The sequence below is a fragment of the Mus musculus genome, chromosome 12, assembly GCF_000001635.26.
Source record: "Mus musculus strain C57BL/6J chromosome 12, GRCm38.p6 C57BL/6J".
Taxonomy (NCBI): domain Eukaryota; kingdom Metazoa; phylum Chordata; class Mammalia; order Rodentia; family Muridae; genus Mus; species Mus musculus.
The window spans coordinates 57550410-57568025 of record NC_000078.6 but is presented as its reverse complement, the minus strand read 5'-3'; the positions used below and the strand labels follow the sequence as shown (position 1 = coordinate 57568025).

At 44.2% G+C, this 17616-nt stretch overlaps 1 protein-coding gene across 15 annotated transcripts in view; it reads right to left on the bottom strand.

Moving 5' to 3' along the window:
• The window catches only part of Ttc6 (tetratricopeptide repeat domain 6), a 191208-nt gene that overhangs the window by 169886 nt on the left and 3706 nt on the right, over positions 1-17616 (bottom strand). Inside the window, exon 1 of one of the 15 annotated variants that reach the window (NM_001312644.1) lies at positions 3784-3911. The exons of the other annotated variants lie outside the window; for them this stretch is intronic. The gene's annotated coding sequence lies outside the window, so the exon portion shown is untranslated. Of the gene's footprint in view, positions 1-3783; positions 3912-17616 lie in introns of those variants that run through there. 15 annotated transcript variants of the gene reach the window in all.

The window sequence follows — 17616 nt, the reverse complement described above, 5'->3', positions numbered from 1 at the left end:
TGCTCACTAAGTAAGACTGCGGTGGAAATGTTTCTTTGGTCTACAGTGCCCTACCTGGAGTGCATTGCATGAATTCAAGTCTCTTAGAAACAATCATAAGGCATAAATCACAGGTTGATTTTCATGATGCCTTATAGATCTCACATGTTTCATTCATATGGTTTTATTAATTTATCTTCATAGTTAACTGAATGCTCCATCTCCCATATGTTCTTTTCAAGTCCTGATAGTCTGTCTTCCCATAGATTCAGAGGTTTTTATTTAACTTCTTGAATTTTTCATTTCCAGTTTGTTTGTTTTGCTATTTTTATCTCTTTATTGAATTCTACCTTCATATCTTATATTGACTTCCTTATTTCATTCAGCCTTTTTGTTATCTTGGGATTTATTTAGGAGTTTGTGTCCTTTTTGATTTCTTTGAACATATTTATTATCAGTCTTTTGAATTCCTTGTCTGGGATGTCATATAATTTTCTTTCACTGGGAGGCCATTTATTGGGATCGGTAACTTCTGGAGCAGTCAGATTGCCTTGCTTTTTGCTTGTTTGTCTTGTTTTTTGTTTTTTTTGGGGGGGGGGGTTGGTGTGTGTGTGTGTGTGTGTGTTTTATATTGAGACTTACACACATGGAGTTGACCATTGAATGAATTTTTAAAATTATGATTATTTTAGTGACAGTGAATGCAATGCTCAAGACAAATTATGTTGAGGTAAGGTTGGGGTGTCACCTACCTGCCATCCTCTGTCAGGACACCAGACTTCATGCCTGGTACTCCCCTAAGAATAGAATACTATCAAAAATTGGGGCCTCCATAAAAATCCAGTGTTACTAAAATCAAAACAATCCTCTCTGAGCACTCACCATTTTAAGAAGTCAAGGAAGAATGACAGAGCCTTACACCATAAGAGCTTAAGGCAGTGGCTTCAATCTGTGGGTCAAAAGATCCTTGGGGGTTGAATGCCCCTTTCACAGAGGCCGCCTAAGACCCTCAGAAAGCACAGGCACTGACATTCCAATTCACAACAGAAGCAAATTACAGTTATGAAGTAGCAACAAAATAATGCTATGGTTGCAGGTGTCACCACAACATGAACAATTGTCTTAAAGGGCCATGCAGGCATTAGGAAGATTGGGAACCACTGCCCTAAGGTAGGAGTGTGAAGGAGATGAAGTGAGAGGTGAGTAGAGAGTGGGAGAAATAAATAGCAGGTGGAAAACAGCAGGGGAAAAAGACGGGGAGATGAGGTAACTTTGGCCAAAGGTTGAAAAATGAATGGGAGGTTTGGATATGCAATCAAATAGCCTAAAGCAATCCCAGCTCTGAGACATCCAGGACACATGGACACCACAAACCAAGCCAGCTCATGTTCTGGAGAAACGCTTATCAAAGGGCGAAAGTGAAGAATGAATACGTGAGTAGTGAAAAGGTAAAGAAGAAGGGGGACAAGGAGCACAGGACAGGACAGAGCTGGCCGGGAACACTACAATGCATACTAAGTAGAAGATGAGTAACTGTGCAGAGGAGAGAGCTGGGTGGAGGGACACCGACACCGTCTGAATGGTCTGTCTCCTTTCTGTCCAGCCACAACCCCCACCTGTTCCTTCTGTGGCTCCCAGATGCCTATCACACCCCTGGGTAGTCTTTGGCACAGATGTTTTGTGGGTATCCTTCAAGATATTGGGTTAGGAATGCTGTTCTCCATGGTAGGTGGCCCTTTGCAAGACTGGGTCACAAACACTAGCACTATCTTTCTTTACAGATGTAAAGTGGAAATCTGTACCATTATTTCATACCCACTGGGCAAGCCTTCCTGGTGTCAGGTGCACTAGTGGGAACCCGTATCTATGTTCTCCGAACAATGTTGTTTCCATCCAGGTTTCTGCCTCACTGAAAGCTGCACAGTTTCTTCCCCATAATGCAGAGGTATTCTGGTCAGGTTTTAGCATATAATAGTGACATTTGTTCTGAGTTTCCTAAGAGTGCGGTGCACTGGGGGCCTGGGACCAATATGGATTTGTGACAATAGTTTCTCACTGTGTCTCTGTTTGTTTGCTTGATTGCTTTTCATGGCATTTGTTGCTATTCAGGCAGAATGCTGGGAGAGAGTTTTTTCATTTCAGCTCAAACTGTCTCCCCTTTTCCCTCTGTTTTCTTTTCCTTCCTCCTTTTAAAATGTCTATTACTGAGAATAGAGTAGAGAATTTCTGAATTTGTCTGTAGCCTGGTCACTTCCTGTCTCTGGGAGAGGAGAACTCCCTAGACCATACCAACCCCTCCAGAAAGGACTCCAGATTTCTTTTTCCTTTCTGCTTTGCAGCAGTTTCTACTTTGCTTTGATACTAAGCTAGAAATGTGTGGCTGTCAGCCACCTATTCTGACAGCACTTACCAAACTTTCCCATTTATTCTCTGGAGATTGTAGCAGACTATGTTGGCTTTTAATCTATGAATAGCAAAAAAAAAAAAAATAAAAAATAAAAAAAAAAAAAAATAAATCCCCAGCAGACATTTTTAACAGAAATAACAAGCTAATTCTACGATATGTTCAAATGTCCTAAAATCATCCAAATAATTTCAAAAGGGAAGACAAATCTAGACAATTTACAGTATCCGGTTTCAAAACTTACTACAGGGCCAAGCATGACAGAACATGCCTATGAAGCCTGCCCTTAGGAGACAAAGACAGGGGGTCACAGTCAGGTTAGTCCAGGCTATATAGTGAGACCCTGTCTTAAACACAAACACAAAGTAACAAAACCCACATTGCTACAGTACACTAGATAACTGGGGAAAGGGCTTTGGCAAGCCACCATCCTGAGTAAATGAAGCCAGACAAAAGTGAACATACTGTCTCCTTAAGACTCTAGAGCACACAGTTGCCTCTGTAATGTCACACAGCAGAACTCAGTGGCTGCCGGAGCTAGAGGGGAGAGTCAGGTGTGGATGGACGGCAGAGTGAGCAGAAAGGGTCGGAAATTCAGATTGTAGCTATTGTTCTAAAGGTGAATATACCTGTGTGGACTCCTCAGTAGGTAGATTGTACCTTTGTGCTTATAAATCTTGCCACTACTCAAAGGTGTAAACAGGAAAAGAGCAAATTGTAAATATTTAGATATGAATACTAAAAAAAAAAAAAAAAGACTATTCCTTAAGTTCATCTTAACACAAATCTGCAAAAAGATTTACTTTGTCTGAAGTCTTCAGTAGCAAAGAACCCTTAGAGTAAGCTCCATAATATCTCCTTTACTCCCAAACTCAAGACCAACAGTTCTCTATTCTGAAATTAGCTATACTCCATTGCACATTCTCGCCTAATTGTAGTTAAGGTTTGTTCAAAACAAGCTCTCCTGGCTCAGGGTGGCTGAGACTGTCAGCGGGTGACATTAATTCCCTGCACTCTGAGCTTTTTCGCAGGTATCTTAACTCCTCACCTTCGTTTCCATCTATCCCCCACCCCCACCCCGCCTTTTCACGATCCCCCTGCTCCCCCACCCCGCCCCCGGCCCGAAGCCTAGTCATCCTCTACTGGAAGTTCTCTGGGGCCTCTTCAGTCCATGCCCGTTTCACCCAAAGAAATGTTCCTTTAGCTCAAGCTTATAGTCTACAGAAGCCCATCAACTACTCCTGCCTCCATCACGCGCCAACCCCGGATTTGACACGACTTTTGTGAAACTGGAACCCACCAAAGTGGATAAGAAAGTGGGAACACTAGCTCAGCCAATTATCAGAGTCTTGCCAGAGTCCAAAGGAATTTACTGCACCCTGTCCACAGCTTCTGCTTACCTGGCTGGTTCAGGAAGGCCAGAACTTCCCCTAGCTGATGATGAAGGACCAGATAACCCAGAGACTGCCAACACCCAAGGAGGCCCAGGCAGCTCTACCAGCTAAATGGGGAAAGAAAGGCCCGGCTCCCTTGTTGCTTAGCAACGAGCCTCGCCTCGAAGAGGTTCCAACACTTGAGCTCCGCACATGGTCCACTCCCAACCCCTGTCACAGTGGATTGCCTAAGGCTTAGTGTCCAGAAATCAGTTCCAGGCCCTGGTTCCAGCAGCTTAAACCCTTCATGAGAGGTCTCAGTTCAATGGATGGTGGAAACGGGTCCCAAGAGGAAACCTGGTCATACATCACCTACAACAGCTGTTTTTCCCAGAATGGCCAACCGCCTAGCTTAATGAGCCATTTATAACACCTTTCCTTATACAGACATACAATCATTTGTTTCTAAAGGAGTGTGTCTGTATTACCTGTGAGTGTACTGCCACATTGATCACCGTGAACTCGCCTATAGAGAAATTTGAACTCTGAGGCATGAGATTCAAGTTTCCAGGACATAGAGAATAAGCTTAAATTCTGCAATATTCAGCTTTTTCTGATATGATCTAAGAAACAATGGACCTTATCTATTAAAGTTGAATATACACATACTTAATATTCACCAGTTTTGCTAAGTACAGCAACAGACACATACAGAATATATACATTTTTTTAGGAAAAGTGCAAATTGTTACCATTTATATTTGAATTAAAAAAAAAACTTAGCCATTTTATCTATCTGGCTAAAAATTGAAAACAACCCAAATGTTCATTAAAAGCAAAATTCACAAAATGTGTGGTCATAAATCTTAACAGATTATACAAAGGAAATGAATCAAGTTCCACACTGGGGACATCAACACAGAATCTCTCACACATGCAATGTGGGGGCAAAGAAGCTAGACAGACTGCCCCGTGTTATCTGAGTCCATTATATAGAGCTCAAATTCCAGAATAGCCTAAACAGACACTTACAAAGCACACTCAGTTGACATATTACAAATAACCACAAAAAACGTAGCCTCCACGTAAGCCTGCATAATCACTGTGCTGGCTTGTTTTATGTCTACCTGACACAAGCTAGAGGCACTGGAGAGGAGAAAGGCTCAGTTGAGAAATGCCTCCAAGAGATAGGTCTGGTTGCAGCCTGTAGGGCTTTTTCTTTTTCTTTTTTTCTTTCTTATAAGTTATATAGCATTATCTAGCATTTTCTTTTTTAACATTTATTTATTTTATTTTATGTTATGTGAGTACACTATAGCTATCTTCAGACACACCAGAAGAGGGCATCAGATTCCATTATAGATGGTTGTAAGCCACCATATGGTTGCTGGGAATTGAACTCGGGACCTCTGGAAGAGCAGTCAGTGCTCTTAACCGCTGAGCCATCTCTCCAGTCCCTAGGGCATTTTCTTAATTAGTGTTTGATGTGGGAGGGTGGCACTTGGGCTGATGGTCCTGGGTCCTATAAGAAAGAAGGCTGAACAAGCCAGGATGAGCAGGGCAGTAAGCAGCACCCCTCCATGGCTTCTACATCAGCTCCTGACCCCAGGTTTCTGTCCTGTTTGAGCTCCAGTCCTGACTTCCTTTTATGATGATCAGTGATGTGGAAGAGTAAACCAAATGAACCCTTTCCTCCCAGGTTGCTTTAGTTGTGGTGTTTCATCATGGCAATAGAATCCCTAAAACAGTGGTCGTCTTGGGAGAGAGAAAGTGACTTCAAACAAGTGAGCAGAAGCTTAGGGAGCCTTGGGGAGAGGTGGGGTGGGGTGGGGGTGAGGTGGGGGTGGGGGGTTAAATAAGCTTCATATTCTGAATTCTTCACTTACTTTTTTTTCAATTTTTATTAGCTATTTTCTTCATTCACATTTCAAATGCTATCCCAAAAGTCCTCTATACCCTCCCCCCCCCACCCTGCTTCCCTACCCTCCCACTCCCACTTCTTGGCCCTGGCGTTCCCCTGTACTGGGGCATATAAAGTTTGCAAAACCAAGAGGCCTCTCTTCCCAGTGATGGCCAACTAGGCCATCTTCTGCTACATATGCAGCTAGAGACACGAGCTCTGGGGTGTACTGGTTAGTTCATATTGTTGTTCCTCCTATAAGGTTGCATACCCTTTTAGCTACTTTCTCTAGCTCCTTCATTAGAGGCCCTGTGTTCCATCCAATAGATGACTGTGAGCATCTACTTCTGTATTTGCTAGGCACTTGCATAGACTCACAAGAGAGAGCTATGTCAGGGTCCTGTCAGAAAAATCTTTCTGGCATATGCAATAGTGTCTGGGTTTGGTGGTTGTATATGGGATGGATCTTTGGGTGGGGCAGTCTCTGGCTGGTTTTCCTTCCTTCTAAGCTCCGAACTTTGTCTCCTTCCATGGGTATTTTGTTCCCTATTCTAAGAAGGAACGAAGTATCCACACTTTGGTCTTCCTTCTTCTTGAGTTTCTTGTGTTTTGCAAATTGTATATTGGATATTCTAAGTTTCTGGGCTAATAATACCCACTTATCAGTGAGTGGTACATTTACACAATGGAGTACTACTCAGCAATTAACAACAATGAATTCATGAAATTCTTAGGCAAATGGATGCATCTGGAGGATATCATCCTGAGTGAAGTAACCCAATCACAGATGAGCACTTCTAAAGATCCTTGATGAAGTCCCAGACCCTGGAAGGAGGCTACCCCAAATTTTGAGAAGAATCTTCTACCACTACAACTATGTGAGTCGAGCCCAGAGACAGCCCAATCATGCAAGTGTTCTTTGGCATTCCCAGGACTTGGGAGAGAAACCTCTAAGTAGGCTGTGTGTTTCTTCATCCTCACCTCTACGATGGGATAATAATTTTACCTTGCAGGTTTGTTTTGCTCCCTCACAGGACACATTCAAAATGATTGCTTAATGCTCACAAATGGAAAGGACTCTGCAGAAAATGGCTCAGCATCCCTGAGGCTCCATCACACTGGTCACATAAGTCCAAATGCCCTGGGAATGCTCTATGAGGATGACTTCACTGTGGGCATGGAAGTAGCTCCTTTAGGGCAACAGCAAAGCACCTTTCTGTGCTTACCATCTCGGTATCCACGCCTCACAAGTATTCAGGTGGTCAGACGGTGAGGAAAACACAGTCCATGAGCTAAGTACTATTATTATCATTTAATAAGTAAGGCACTGATGTTCAAAGAGACACAAGTTTCACTGGAGGTCCTTAGCTGGTCCTGTGCTTGGAATGTCTATTCCAAGTCCATTTTTAGCAAAAGAAAGATGGACAGAAAGGTAGGAGAGTTATTCTGTCATAGTTACTTTTATATTACTGAAAAGATCAAGGCAATGTATAAAAGAAAGTATTTACTTGAGGGCTTGCTTAGAGTTTCAGAGGGTGAGGCTATGACCACCATGGTGAGGAGCATGGCAGCAGGCAGACAGGCATGGCACTGGAGAAATAGCTGAGAATTTATATCTCATCTATAGGTTAGAGGCAGAGCAAGACAGAGACAGACACTGAATCTAGCCTGGGCTTTTGAAACCCCAAAGCCCACATCCAGAGACACCTTCTGCAACAAGGAGACACCTCCCAAAACAGGTCTACCAACTGAGGACTACACATTCAAGTATCTGAGCTTTTGGGGGCCATTCTCATTAAAACAACCACAGTGATGTTGGTTATTGATCTAAAATCCAAAGCCATTTCATACTCATTCTGTGGTATTTCTAACTAAAATTAATGTGGATTTATCTAAAAGAGAAGGAATTTGACTCAGCAGAGCAGAATAAGATTATTCAAGCAGGCAATGAAATTCTATGATATTACCAAATCCTTGTGACTCAGCAATGTCTACCCACTAGTTCTCTTGTCATGACTTTTGGAGTCGCCTCTGGTTCATACACAAGAAGTAATCGTAACTCACATGATAGTTTGCATGTGCTTGGTCCAGGGAGTGGCACAGTTATGAAGTGTAGCCTTGCTGGAGTAGGTGTGTCACTGTGGGTGTGGGCTTTGAGACCCTCATCCTAGCTGCCTGGAAGCCAGTCTTCTTGCTCATGAAGAGCAAGCTTACAAAGGAAAAATATAAAGGGGCACCAGGAAGTGAAATGGAGCTGACTTCTGTGTGCACATATATTAAATTGAATTAAGGGAATGGTGACTTTTGGGCTAGCTTAATTTAGGTCCAGGAATGGTAGTACAAGCCTTTAATCCTAGGAGGCAAAGGCAAGTAGTTTTCTGAGTTCAAGGCCAGCCTAGAACAGAGCAGATTCTAGGTGAAGAAAGGCTTAAATCCAGGCATGGTGATGCACACCTTTAATCCCAGCATTCAAGAGACAGAGCCATGCAGATCTCTGAGTTCAAGGTCAATCTACAGAGCAAGTTCCAGGACAGCCAAGCTTAGGCAGTGAAGGAGTTGAAAAACAGAAAGTGATAAAGTAATAGAACGTGTGGGGAGTTGTTCCAACCTCAGCAGAACTCGGCAGTTTGGGCCATTTGGCTCTGGCTTTAGAGTCAAGAATAGAAGGGACTACTAGGAAAATTGATGCTGGTTAGCTGGAACTAAGAAATTAGTGGTAATTAAGAAGAGATCAGCATCACTGAGGTGAAATCTTCTAAGAAAGTGTTTTCTGAGAGCACAAAGAAGCTGTCTTCCAGAGTTAGCAAAAGTTATATACTTCCTGCTGCAACTGTACTTGGTAATGTGTAAGAGTCACCCAGGTGTTACTGGTTTTGAAGACATGAAGGGGTCATGAAGAGCAGCTGAGACTTGGCACTGTGAGAGGCCATGGAAGGCCACTAGTGAAGATATAGCCCCAGTTGCAGTTGACAGCCCAGAACTGAAGGGGTCATGCAAAGGAGTTGAGGCTTTGCACTATGAAAACAGCCCATGAGAGGCTATTGGTGAAGCCTAGTTGCCGCAGAAGACCCCAGTGTATTGGAGATGCCAGTACCATGGGATAACCACCAAGAACCACAGAGGCAGGGGAGTGAAATTAACCTGAGCTTAGAGTGCTACAGAGAGCAGAGCTGAAGAAATGACACCAGCCCTTTGAAGGAGCCCATAAGATCATCCATCCCAGACACTGAAATAAGCTGTAACATTGAAGTTGCCTTGGAGACCCCAAGATGTTCAAGATGCCAGAGCTGTGAGTTTTCTGCTGAGAAAAGCTACTAATAGAGAGTATTACCAGCTCAGGAGAAAGAAGTTTGTTGCAGTCAACAAAGATGAAAAAGGAGTGGAGATCTGAAGACTGCTTTGACATCAGACATGGAGATACAGAGTTTGGAGTTTGCCCAGCTGGTTTCCTGTCTTACTTTGGGGATTACAGTTAAGTGACTGGATGAATCTTAGAAGAAACCTTGAACTTTGAACTTTTAACATTGTTGAGACTGTTATGGGGGCTTTAGAGGTTGGACTAAATGTGTCTTGCATTATGCTATGGGTAGGTATGGTCGCCATAGAGTCATGTGTTTTAACAAGCCTATGGGGGCCAGGGAGTGGAATGTGATGGTTTGTATATGCTTGGCCCAGGAAGTAGCACTAATAGGAGGTCTAGCCTTGTTGGCGTAGGTGTATCACTGTGGACGTGGGCTTTGAGACCCTTTTCCTAGCTGTGGAACACTCTGCTCCTCCAGCCCGATGTCTGAGTAGACGCTGCCATGTTCATGCCTTGATGATAATGGACTGAATCTCGGAACCTGTAAGCCAGCCCCAATCAATGTCATCTTTATAAGAGTTGTCTTGGTCATGGTTTCTGTTCACAGCAGTAAACCCTAACTAATACAACTCATTTCCATCACATCTCAGCTTCCATAACTCCATAGTACCCAACAGAAGGAAGTCCAAATGCAGTTCTCCAGGCAGAATACAAGGTTCTTCATAATTAGAGTCTGCCCAGAGTTTAAAAGATTTGGAAAATAAAGGTATATCTTTATATTCTGCATGCACACACACACACACAGAGGAAAAAAAATTAACTGGATGAAAAATTTTGATTTGTGAAGACTTTTAAACATTAAGCCACAGAAACCACGAGACTCTAATTTTATGTAATTAAATAAACAAAATTATGGTGCAAATAAGAATCTGGTGAAAATCTATAACATTTATGGCAGAAACTAAATCACAGAAGAATCTGTGAGGTGTAGGTCAGTGACAGAGCATTTATCAAGCATGCCCAAGTCCCTAGGGTCAATTCCTAGCACCATAAAATAATCCTGTAGATGAGAAGTAGGCCAATGCTCAAATTTTTTTAAGGATAAAAAAAGTGTGAATGGACATCCTTAATCATCAGGGAAATGCAAATCAAAACAACCCTGGAGATTCCATCTCACACCAGTCAGAATGGCTAGGATCAAAAATTCAGGTGACAGGAGATGCTGGCAAGGATGTGGAGAAAGAGGAACACTCCTCCATTGCTGGTGGGATTGCAAGCTGGTACAACCACTCTGGAGATCAGTCTGGTGGTTCCTCAGAAAACTGGACATAGTACTACCGGTAGATCCAGCAATACCTCTCCTGGGCATATACCCAGAAGATGTTCCAACTGGTAATAAGGACACATGCTCCACTATGTTCACAGCAGCCTTATTTATAATAGCCAGAAGCTGGAAAGAACCCAGATGTCCCTCAACAGAAGAATAGATACTGAAAACATGGTACATTTACACAGTGGACTAATACTCAGCTATTAAAAACAATGAATTCATGAAATTCTTAGGCAAATGGATGCATCTGGAGGATATCATCCTGAGTGAGGTAACCCAATCACAAAAGAAGTCACTTGATATGCACTCACTGATAAGTGGATATTAGCCCAGAAACCTAGAATGCCCAAGATACAACTTCCAAAACACAAGAAAATCAAGAAGGAAGACTAATGCGTGGATACTTCATTCCTCCCTAGAATAGGGAATAAAATATCCATGGAAGGAGTTTCAGAGACAAAGCTTGGAGCTAAGACGAAAGGATGGACCATCCAGAGACTGCCCCACCCGGGGGTCCATCCAAAAATCAGCCACCAAACGCAGACACTATTGCATACACCAGCAAGATTTTTGCTGAAAGGACCCTGATATAGCTGTCTCCTGTGAGGCTTTGCCAGTGCCTGGCAAATACAGAAGTGGATGCTCACAGTCATCTATAGGATGAAACACAGGGCCCCCAATGTAGGAGCTAGAGAAAGTACCCAAGAGCTGAAGAGGTCTGCAATTCTATAGGTGGAACAACAATATGAACTAACCAGTACCCCCAGAGATCATGTCTCTAGCTGCATATGTAGCAGAAGATAGCCTAGTCGGCCATCACTGGGAAGTGAGGCCCTTTGGTCTAGCAAACTTTATATTCCCCAGTACAGGGGAACGCCAGGGCCAAGAAGTGGGAGTGAGTGGGTAGGGGAGCAGGGCGGGGGTAGGATATAGGGGACTTTTGTGATAGCATTTGAAATGTAAATGAAGAAAATATCTAATAAAAAGAAGAAAAAAGTGTGAATGGCCCATTCCACAATGAAGAAATACTTACAATGTCACCATCCTAGCATTAGTTAATACTGAATTGTTATCAAGTTATGGGCCTAAAAAGAATTAAACTCAAGGTAGTACTGAATGTTGTGGAAATGAAAGCCAAAGGTCTTTCTCAATATGTACATGAATACTCACTTCCTATATGCCGGACTTAGTTCACAGCCAGGTTATATTAATACAACTTAGCAAAAGTCTCAATCCTTGCTTGACAGCAAGGTCAGTACAGCCAAGGTCAAAACAATCTTAATCAATTAATATTTAGTTGGGGCTGTAATTGTTTTAGTGAAGATATAAAATGCATTTCACCAAATACAAGCAAAGGGTATAAAGCAGATTATCTCCAAATTTGCTCTGAGGCTAGACCCAAGGACAGCCTTGCCTTCAAAAGCACAACCACCTAGAAGCCCCATGCCTCCACCTCAAGACAGTAAAAGGAACAGGTAGAAACCCTATGAGTTACAGTATTAAAAGGATGACAGGGGAAATAACTCCTGTCAGGTCTGCAGAGGAAACAACTAGCTGCTCAAAGAAATAAGAAGTAGCATGGGGGAAAGACAGAGTCAAAGAATTCTTTGCCCTGACTGTGAATGGAATTAGAGAGGCTCACCAGATGTTTACAAACATTAGGAGTTAGCAGAACACAAGAAGAGCTAAACTGAAAGAGAGGACAGAAGGACAAAGCCACAGAAGTATCCATCGCCCCTCATTGGCCAAATCCAACTGGGAACCCAAAAGACAGGAAAACCACACAGCATCCCCCACTGAAGTCAGCTTCCTGGGGCAACATCCAGAAGAAGCTCTGGCCAAATGTTCCTATACCGTTATCCTCCCCACCCCACCCCACCCCCCATGGAAATAAATGCATATATTGTGAGACAGTTTCTGCTCTCTAAGGTTCACCCTAGACTGGCTGCCTCCAGTCTTCTCCAACAACACTGGTGACCAAGTCTTCCCTAGATCTTGAACTCTGAGGTCTTTCTAACAACAGACCTTAGCAAGCCAGCCACTTCTTCCCCAGGGTGCCTCAGAAGTCTGGCGCCTGGTCTGATCTCAGTGTTCTTAGGTAAGATAAAAATAGCAAGCATGGAGCAGAGGGAAACCTCTGAGTAAAGAGACCCATTGAAAAGAAAAGATACATGTAAGCAGGTGTAGTTGGCTGAGAATTAAAGGTTTATTTTTCTTGGAGGTAGGAGCTGACATCTAGCATTCCCCGTCCACTGCAGTCCTCCAAAGGCTTTGATTAGATAGTTCCAAGCATGGTAATGCAGTGGGGATTTTACTGAGTTTGAGGTCAGAACCATTCTTTTTTTCTGAAGGTAGGTATGTAAGACAGTTGTACCGGCTTTGTAGCCTAAACATTGAGCTTAGAGAACCAATGCCCGTTTGTGCTTAGAAAAACTAACAGCTCTCCCCCAAGTAAGCTGTAAAAACAGAACCTCATTTAACCAGCGCTCACTGCCAGAGACTTACTGTGTGCTGGCCCAGTGTCTTCTATTCACCTCCCCCAGTACCGACCCAAGAAAAATTAATAAACTTTGAAGATGTGTTGTTTTTCTATTCTCCGGTAAAGGGAAATATTTTATCTGTCCCCATTCCGATTGCTCAGAGAAGCAGAAGTCAAAAACTTATTGGAGCCTGCACACAGGACCCTCTTAGCCCACCCAAGCACTGTCTGAAATTTGTGTGACATTATTCATGAGAGCCCCTCTATCAACAACTGAACTGCAAGCCTTTCCCAATTCCCTCAGTGGGAGGGGTTAATCACTCATGAATCTTCACCCAGCAGATGAGTCCATGCCCGAGGAGACCCTCTTGTGGTTTGTTCTTTCCACACACTGTATTGTTTTTCTTAATTAAGCTTTAGGACTCCACTAAGCCTTTTGTACACACAAGGTAATATTTATAATCGTTAGTATTTGAAGGATCCACCGTGAGTCCAGTGTTCCTGCTTCATTTCTGATGGACTTTCACTCCTAGGAAGAAACCTTTTTTTTTTTAAAGGGAATCTAAATCAAATAGTCTTAAAGACAGCAAATAAAGATACCTTGTTATAATGACATCTTGGGTTTGGGGATTTTAGAAAATATCTAAGTGGTACTTCTCTAAACGAAGAGTAAATGGGTCCTTCTGGCTCTGCCCAGGGGAAGGGGAGTGGTGTGAGCCAAAAAGTCAGGAGGAATGATCAATGGAATTCTCATCTCAGGTCTCCCTGAGTTCAGGTCCTGAGGTAACCCAGTACCTCCCAGCTTCTCTCCTGTTAGCCCTCTTCTCTTGCAGGGGTACCCCTGAATCTAAACCCCCATCAGGCTTTCTCCAGGACTTTCAACAGCCCATGTGATGGGAAGAGCTTAGGACTGAGGAAGAGCTGAGACTCCCCACTAACTGCTGCTGATCCTGGCCTGGGACAACGGTTTCTAGAACCTAAGATAGCTAGAGCACAGCTGTCTTCCCCTTTCTGAATGGGAGTGCAAGGAAAGGAAAATGTGTTCCACTTTCCTAGTTGAGTTGTGTTCAGCCCAGAGAGGGAGATGCATGGTTTTCACATAGCTTCTTCCTTTCAGCCTCCCCACCCCGCCCCCGCCCATAGGTCCTTGGCAACTTGAGAGAGAGTGAAGTCAAGGAAGATTCAGGAAACATGAAGGACCTTCTGTCCAGTCCCCACACAGGAATGTCACTGGGGTGGCTAGCAGGGAAAGTCCAGGCTGGTCACCACAAACAAAATCCTTGGAGGGAGAAGGAAAGGTATACCTGGGTGGCAAGGCAAGCCCACCTGCCACACAGTCTCCCCACCCCACCCCACCCCACCCCCAGCCTGCCTGTGCCCCTGGAACTCTGTGAAGCTCTCTCCTACCTTTGTGTCTTCAGTTTGCTCTGCTTTCAGCTGGTATGGGGTGAACTCTAATATGTCCATTTTGACAAGTGAGGCAGCTCAGAGGGAACCAGCCTCCTGCAGAATCACCCATTGGGATTCATGTCTGATTTCAACCTTCAGTCTCTCTCATGTTTTAGTTGCCACCTTTGATGATAGTGACAGTGAAATGTGAAAAGCAGAAGACATTTTGCTTGGGATTTACCAGGAGACGGGGACCACAGAGCTCATCACTCAGCAGGAAGGAGGGAAATCTTCAGGGACCGGTGCTCCTAGGACTTCCCTTTCCACACGGGTGCTTTTCATCAACCTACGTCACTCCACTCACAACAGTTGGTCCCCCCCATCCCCAGGTTCACAAGGGTCCGTCATTCCTGAAATAGAAACAGGTCTGGCTTTGTCACACCAGTCCTCAAGGCTTTGTTCGCTCCCAGACACTGCCAAATCCAGGCACCGTGACCCAGAGCCTCATTTGGAGGAGGAAGGTAAAGTCCACCTCTGTGACTGTCTGCATCCCAGCAGACCTGAGATGAGCAGCAGGGTGCTCTGGTCCAGACTTCACCCCTGCACATCCTCAGACAGCAGACTGAATCTCCACACCTACTCTCTAGCCCTCAGTTCCTCCCTGATGTCTTATGAGGGCGACCTGCCTCATCCCCATTCCAGCACCTGCAGGGGTCTTAGAAGCTCCAGCTCCAGTGTAAACTGACCTTCAACCCCATCAGTGGGCTTTATTTATTGAAACCATTTCTCTCAGTGGGGGGTGTTGGGGTGGTCATAGGGAGGCCAGAGAGATTCACAATAGAAGGTATTTTTGTCTTGGTGAGAAAAGGGGAGTTGGATAAGCTGAGTACAACCTGCAAATTGATTGCATCTTCAAAAACATTTGCAGGAAAACAAGTTTACATCAGACCTGCGAGACCTATCAGTATATAGTGAGTCTGGCCCTACCCAAGCTTCAAGCAGCTCTTTCTTGATTGAGCAGCACAGACACCTCTAGAGGACACAGAACACCAGATGTGTCCATGGAGTGGGAGAACCCTCAGAAGAGGTGATGGAGCTGTGCACTCTCATAACGACTTCCCGATGCCTATTTGCATGGCAAATAAAATTTGGTGAGGAAAAATTAAGTTGAGGACTCTCTGGTTGGTGAGTGGTGTTTCTTTAAGAAAAGTCATTACAGGACTCAGGGAAGATGGATAGAACACAATACTTTGTACTCTAAGGGTGGAGGGAGTGTGGAGGCCAATGTCTGATAATGCCTGCTCCCTCTACCAAGGCCCACCGAGAAAAGGGAACCAAGGAAGATCCTGAAGGTGACTGTCACCAAGCAACCTCTGTTAGGCAGCCTTAGAGCCCCCAGCACCAGCCAGTGCAGGGTGAGGCCCAGCAAGCAAGCTCTGTACCCTGTGTAACCTCAACCTCAGAAATCTCTTCCCTTTATTTATTTATTTGCCAGTTTAAACACATTATTTAAACCCCGACATTTTCCTGTACTGTTCTGAGTAAAACGTTTGTGCTTGATGGAAAATTGATGGGGTTAACTTTTAATCAATATCTTCTATTGATATATGCTGTTGCCACTGCCTTTTCACAGCGAGGGAAAGTGAAATATTTGTTCGGGCCGGTACATCGACCAACCTATATCCACTATGATTCTATCCATTTTCAGGGAGCTAGAGAAGGAGAACATTTTGTTTTGATATTACCTGATAGCCATCAGTTTGAGACCCAGGTTCAAGAGGCTCAAAGCTGGGGGTCTGAGGCTTTTTTCCCTCTGACCATTCTGAATTCCTTTTCCAAATTCAGGAATCTCCCCCTGCCTGAAACCAGCCAGGCCAATCTCAGGGCTAGTCAGTTCTGCTCCAGGCTCTCCTCAGAGGAAATTCTGGGAGCTACTTGTGACCATAAGGGGAAACAAACAAGAAAGGATAGGGTGAGGACAATTTGTTGTATGGGATGTTAAGGACAGAGCAGGTAGGTCCCTGTAGCAAGACATGGAACTAAAGCCTAATGCACTGTTAGTTGGGGAAAGCCTAAGTTCTCACTCTGGGGAGCTGCTTTGGGCTTGCTGCCACTTATAATGTCCAACAGTGGGCAAACATTTCCTTATTCTGAGTCAGGAACACCATGGAGCCTGAATCACACCATTCCAGAAAATACTGGAAGTCCCTGCCCACCTAAGCCAATGGCTCCAATGACAACTCTGCCTCTTCAAAAACAAACTGAACCAAAAAAGCAAGATGAGCTAGGCCTTGCTCTGTAACCCATTAGACAAAAGACAAAACAAAACACCAAAAGTCCAAATAACTGTGTCACCACGATAAACAGCCCCAGTATACTCCAGGATAGCTACTGGAAACAGGAGAAGCAGCAAGCCCAAATTGCCCACCAATCAATATTTTTGGACAAAGAAAAAAAAAAACCTCCTACTTGTGTCTGTTACTCACTCTCAAAATTAGAGGGGGTTGACAGGACATGAATACAGTGGGAAAATGAAATGCTTTTATTGTCTTTGTAAATGAATGGTATGGTTTAGTTGATTGTTTCGAAATCATCAGTTATATAGAACTATGTAAATGTGAGGATAATCACATTTGAATAAGCCAAGCTAAACCACCTAAGGATGTGGGAACGCTGCTGCTGGGTGTGTAGAAAGTGCGGCACTCCTGTGGATTGGAGGGGGTGGGTGGCTTTAGGAAGCTAAAGATTTGGCTACTTTCTGCCCTTAGGGAAGGATTACATTTAAGCTGCAACCCTGGAAGCAAAAGGTGAAATTCGTTGACTTTTCGGAGACCTCAGCTTCCGTGGCTGGTTCCCCTTAGCGTGGACTGGACTGTTGTCCTGTGAAGGATGAAGTCCGGACCACACACTAGGGCAGCAGTTGGAAAACGCCAGGGATCTCAAAGCCCTGTGGTACACAGTCTGTGGTACACAGTAGGATATCTGCCACCCTGGCCCTTTATTTTCCAGCTCTTTATGTGAAACGATCATTTTCCATCTTCCTTCAGAACCCTCTTGTGTTTTAATTAGAGGAAACAGTAAGTAAGGCCAGTGAGCCCGACCTATCCCCGCCCTTGAGGGGCTAGTTTAGGAAATAGGGACCGGCTGAGCAAATCTTCCAACTAGCTCAGCCGATGGAAGCAGTAGCTAACTTTCAGGACAAGCGTCTCAAGAGGACCACGGGGATCCAGATGCGGCCTGGGGTCGGGAGGTGCCGGAGAGGAACAGTGAGCGCTCCTGCAGGGATGCAAGTAATTTTTCTCTAGGGAAGATGGGAGACTTAACTTTTCCTTCCAAGGCTGTGGATTGCCCAGAGGCAAGTAGTTCTTCCCAACATTTCTCATTTGAATACATGAAAATGTGAGTTGATCTTGGCAAGGTGAAGCTCTCTCGCGGCCAGACTGACGGTTTTGTCGCCCGCG